This window comes from Stenella coeruleoalba (assembly GCF_951394435.1).
Source record: "Stenella coeruleoalba genome assembly, chromosome: 10".
NCBI lineage: Eukaryota > Metazoa > Chordata > Mammalia > Artiodactyla > Delphinidae > Stenella > Stenella coeruleoalba.
In genome coordinates, this window is record NC_137156.1 from 74384638 (window position 1) to 74390663 (window position 6026).

Consider the following 6026-nt stretch of genomic DNA (forward strand, 5'->3'; position numbering starts at 1 on the left):
TCTTGTTCATCAGTTTACCCCCTGGGTCTAGAATAGCGCTTGGCATGTTGCAGTCACTCAGTAAATACTGGTGGAGCAGATAAATAAATGATGGAGGATTAGATGAAATAGTCTAAGTATGTAGAATGCTTAACACAGCCCTGACTCACTGCGAGTGCTCCCTTTATGGCAATCATCAATACTCTTATTGTTGTTGCTGTATTTCCCCAACACCTTTGCCCCCTCCAGCCAAGCAGAAGTGTGGTTTCTTCCTTCTGCTGCTTCTCCTGGTCCAGCCCCTGCCTCAGTTGCTCCCCGTTCCTTTTCTCCCTGTTCCAGTCATGGCTGGGTACAGTTTCTGATTTCCTGCAGTAAGCAGAGCACCCACAAAATTGGAAAGAGCAGTGACAAAATTAGCAGTCAGCCAGAGCAGGAAAAATGCCGTAAGTCAGCCCTGAAGATCAAACTCCTTTGTCAGCCATCCCATAATTATCCACTGGCTCGGCTCTTGGTGGGATGGGAAGAGAGAAAAGGAATTTTATACATTTATTAATTTTTCCCCATCTGCTTGGAGTCCTGCTGAAATATGGCTTACGAGCCACACTGAAATCCTGCCTGACTGGAGGCCTTGATGGGCTGAAGGTCTGAAGCCCGGCTCCTGGAAGGATGTGGGTCTGAAATGCAACCTTTGGACCCCATGCCATGCGTAGGAGGAATGAGGATTGTGGCCCCGGAGCCCAGCTCAGGGCCTGACACCGGGGAGATGCTTGGTACACAGACACACAGGATTTATGGAATGACGGTTGGTGGTGAAGGGTCAAGATTAGCTGTTCCAGGTCCAGCTTTGCCTGGTCTCACTGTGTGGCCTGGGCACAGCTCTTAGCTTCTCTTTCTTCATCTGCAAAACGGGGATAAACTTCTGCTCCTTCCTGACCCACAACCTTGTGGAGACAAGCAAGAACGGCAAAAGGTGGGAGAGTTTTGAAAAGAGGAGTTCCAAACCTCTCAAACCCAGCCCTCTCCATCATTCCCAAAGAATGATGGTAGACGGTGAGACTCTTAACTCAGAAGTTCTGAGCAGTTTTCAAATGTCTTCAGAGGCATGCGGGAGGAGGAGGCAGGGGAGGGGGAGTAAAAGGGGAAGGGTACAGGGGGACAGGAAACACTGTTTACCTTCGAGTAGTTTTAGGGCAAGTGTTTCTGAAGAGGAGTCTGTTTCCTATAGTGATAGAGATAGACTGGAATTCCAATCTTTATTCTGAGGCTCCTTGGCTGTGTGACTTTGGACAAGTCACTTGACCTCTCTGAACCTCATTTTCCTCATGTGTAAAAGGAATAACAAGGATCCCCACCCCAAGGGGCTGTGAGGATGAAATGAGGTAATTCATGTAAAGCTCTGTGCAGAGCATATTTGGACAACAGCAATTCTCCATAGAAGTCAGGTACTACTATTATGACGCTGCTAATGATAGTGGTGTTAAGTCCACTGCCCATTGGTAAGTCCCAGGTAACCAGTCCACTAAGCACACCTTTCCCAAGAACTGGGTGACCGCAGGGAAACCTTACCACCCTTCCCTTTCTATCTTGGGCTGCCACCTACTGGCGGGGATCAGAATTACAGCTACTGGAAAGACCTCTCTGTGGCTTGGGGAACAGATACACCTCCTCCCCTCACGGCCCCATCCTCACTCCGGCGGGAGAGCAGTGGCATGTTGGTGGGCAGGGGGTAGGGAAATATAAGACCCAAATTCCGAGGTCATGAGTACCTTGCAGAGATTCCTGAAGGCTTGTCCACCCCGATGATGAGAAAGTCAGTTCCCAAGTCTTGTCCATTTTATTTCCTGAATATCCCTGAGACTGGTCCCCTTTTTCCATCCTGTCTCCTGGCCAAGCCACCACTCTCTCTCCCTGGATGATACAGCAGCTTCCTCACTGGCCTTCCTTCCTCCACTCCCTTCTCCATACATCAGCCAGGAGAAATTTCTTAAAAACTGCATATCTGATCATGTCGACCCCAGCTTAAATCTCTCACTGTGTCCCCAGGGCTCCTGGGCAAAGTCTGAGACCCTTTGGCCAAGCCCACGGGCCCTTTGGGCTCTCAGCTCTGCCGCTCAGCCCTTGGGTCCCACCCTCTGCCCCTTGCAGGCCTGGTTCATGCTCTTGCTTCACCTGGCATACCCCTCCCTCCCCTCTGCCTGGTGAACTCTGACACACCCCAAGCCTCACCGTGGTTGCTGCCTCCTTCAGGGTGCCTTCCCTGCTCCTGCAATCTTTCCCCTAACATAGTCCTTATCAAGCCATATTGCCTCTCGATCTGTGTGCCTCCTAGACTACGAGCAGGAGCCGTGCCTGGTTTTCTTCACCAAGGTATCCCCGGTAAGTACCCAGTTCCTGACACATAGCAGGTGAGCAATAACTTTTTGCTGAGTGAGGAAACTGACTCCTAGTGGGTAATAGACTCAGCGTTACAGACTCAACTCTCTACAGCTGTTGTTTTTGGACTCTCTGTCCTGCCCCAATCTCAAACTGACCTGGGGGTCCCTACAGTGGCCACAGTGCCCTGAGATGACGTTGAGAGTCTGACGGGTGTTGGCCACTTTGTGATGCTCGCCCCAGTGAGGCCCGGGGTGGCCTCGAGAAGTGACATTTAAGGACATTGCCTGCAGGCAGGGTGGTCTTGTCTCTCAGTCCAGGCCTGTGCTCAGTCCCATCCAGCTGGCCACGCCCACTGCCTCTCCTAGGATGGGTCCCCCAGAAGCTGACTTTGGGATGAGGATCTCATGCAGGTGATTTATTAAGTACTGGCCCCTGGGGGGACACAAGTAAGGGAGTGGGGGAGCAGAGGATGGGGAAGTGGAAGCAACTGAGCAAAGGGACGCTTCCAGGCAAAGTCCCAGCTTCAATTTGAGTCCCCAGGGAACTCTGGAGTATAAATTACGCCTCATGGTTGTCCTGCCCCAAGACCAGAAGCTGGGCTTTCACATTCCCAGCCAGGCAGTCATTAGCTATGGACCATCCCGGGCTGATGTGAACTCTGGCGCTTCCTGGCCTCTCTTCTTTTTTTTTTTTTTTAATTAATTAATTTATTTTTGGCTGCGTTGGTCTTCCTTGCTGCACGCGGGCTTTTCTCTAGTTGTGGCGAGCAGGGGCTACTCTTCATTGCAGTGCGCAGGCTTCTCATTGTGGTGGCTTCTCTTGTTGCGGAACACAGGCTCTAGGCTCGCGGCCTTCAGTAGTTGTGGCACACAGGCTCAGTAGTTGTGGTTCACAGGCTCGAGAGCGCAGGCTCAGTAGTTGTGGTGCACGGGCTTAGTTACTCCACGGCATGTGGGATCTTCCCGGACCAGGGATCGAACCCATGTGCCCTGCATTGGCAGGTGGATTCCCAACCACTGCGCCACCAGGAAAGCCCCCTGGCCTCTCTTCTTTGCACCTGGGAGCAAAGAAATTTCAAGTAGCCCAAGGGCAGTTCTCCCAAGAAGAGTGCAGACTGACCAGTCTCAGCACAGGCTGCGAGAGACGACATGGGTGGGGCACCAACCTTCTCGCTGTGCTGCCCTTCCAAGCTCCCTGTCTCCAGGAGACCCTTCCCCGATTCCCTGATTCATCCTGTTGACGTTTTCTTTTCTTTTAATATTTATTTTATTTATTTATTGGTTGCCTGGGTCTTAGTTGCGGCTGGCGGGCTCCTTAGTTGCAGCTTGCCATATCCTTAGTTGTGGCACACGGGCTCCTTAGTTGCAGCATGTGGGCTTGTTAGTTGTGGCATGCTGGATCTTTTTTAGTTGCTGCATGCAGACTCTCAGTTGCAACTTGCTGGCTTCTTAGTTGTGGCATGTGAACTCTTAGTTGTGGCATGCAGGTGGGATCTAATTCCCTGACCAGGGATCAAACCTGGGCCCACTGCACTGGGAGCAGAGTCTTAACCGCTGCGCCACCAGGGAAGCCCCCGCATTGACATTTTCTTCCTTCTTTGAAGTGTTGTGCAATGCAGCTTCTAAAAAAGTACCACAACCAGGTGGTCCTTTTTAAAGAGTGGCCCCTGCTGAGAGCTCTGCCTAGCCCTGTTCCTGGCTATGAACTCACTTTAGCAGTCTTTTTGGTCCTCTTTTAATTTTATAAGGTATTTTTGCTTGTTTTAAAGAAAAAAAATCCAAAATACAGAAGTCGTGTGTGGTAATCATGGACACTGCCTGCACCTTCATCCCCAGAGAGGGTATCTGGCCAGATGTTTTCCCAAACATCTTATATACATATTTTCTTCTTTGACTTCTGCTGATGTGGCTATTTTATCTTATTTAATGTCCACAAGCCCCTGAGAGACTGATACCCTCCCCGCATTTCTCAAAGGAGAACTGTGGCTCAGAGAGGTGACGTGACCTGCTCGTGTCCAGCTACCGGGTAGCAGGGCCAGTGCTCAGAGCCGGGCCAGGCTTTCTGTCCGGCCATGCTGCCTGCGAGGTGCAACTACCCATTAGAATGGAAGTGAGTCAGCTAAGAGAAACTGAGGGGCTTGGTCAGGGTCCAGGGCCTTCAGAAGCACCCTCCCCCCACCCCAGGATTGACCAATTGGTCCTGGGGGTCAGGAAGGAAGGGCACTGGGGTTCAGGGGCAGCCCTTTGTCAGCACGTCAGGTGTGGGAGGAGGGTCCTGCCACTTGGAACAAAAAGGGAGGATCGGAGCAAATCCATTTGCTCCCAGTGCTGTCAAGCGGTACATGGATGTGGGCGTCTGTGTAAGTGGTCGGGGGCGGGGGGGCTGCCAGCAAACTCTCCCCTGAGAGTGAGCTACTGTGCTTGGGGGAGGAGGGGCTATGGAACCGGCAGGTGGCTGGCTGGGCGCCTTCTGCTGACTTCCTCAGTCAAGCCTGCTCAAGGCCCTCTGAGCTGGCCGTGATCATGGATCACGACTGCAGCCCCTGTCCCAGCCTGCCATGGCCCCTGTCACAGGTTCCCGCACTCTGTCCTTCTCTACCTCAGGCCCTCTTGGCCCGTTTGAAGCCCTGCCTGTCCCCAGAGCTTGGTAACTGTGAGCCCCACGCCAGTGGAGTGCACAGGACTTCAGCTTCTGCTGTCCGCCTGCTCGGGGCGTTTGCCCTTGGGGCCTGGACGTCTTCTCCACGAGCCTTGCAGTCTCCCCGGTACACACTCCAGGAACCCGAGTACCGGTGTTCTCTGCTCCCATGCCTCTCCCAGGATTTGGTCTGCCCCCTGCCCCCCGCCCTTCTCAGAGACCCCAGTCTGGGTCTTACCACCATATCCCTTGGGCCTCACCACTTCAGTGGCCTCCAGCAGCTGGTATTGACATCTCTCGGCCAAGGACTCTCTGCAAAGGCAAGAAGGCCGCTCTTTCCCACACAGGTCAGACCAGAAGGGCCCAGGAATTCACATCAGCCCCAACACCAGCAGCCCTCCAACGATGGCCGATGGGAGTTGGTGTATAAGTACCCCAGCTCCCTCCCCTCTGCCTGAGATCTCTGAGGTGTGTGTCCTGCACCGATTCCTAAGGGTTCCCCGTGGGATTAAGTTCCACTCACCCCCAGCAGTAGCTGAGTCGACAACACACCGCTTCTTGGCTGCCTTCTCTTTTCTGTCTTACTTTCCCATCTGCTATGGGTGTTTTCTAGAATCACTTCCCAAATAAATGACCTGCACCCGAATCCTTATCTCGGGGCTGCTCCCGAGGGAACCCACACAGAGACAGCCAGGATGTTTTCCCCGAAGCCTTTCTCAGATCTCCTTGCTTCCTTCCCCTCTCCAGATCTGGATTTTCTCCAGCTCGCACTCAAGCAGCAGGTGAAGACAGTGTTCTCCGCGTCTGCTCCTCTGGCTGTCTCTGTTGCTGTGGATCTTACCCCTCACACTGGGAGCCAAGGATTCTTCCACACCTAAAAGTAATCCCCACGGAGCCGACCTCCTTTCTAGCTGCTTAACCAGGTGCTTGAAGCCGTCACCAACCTGTTGGAACTTGTGGCCGAGCAGACTCAGTCTAGACCACCCCAGGGGAAATGCTGCACATCAAGGGGTGGGAAAGTTTGTTCAAAATCA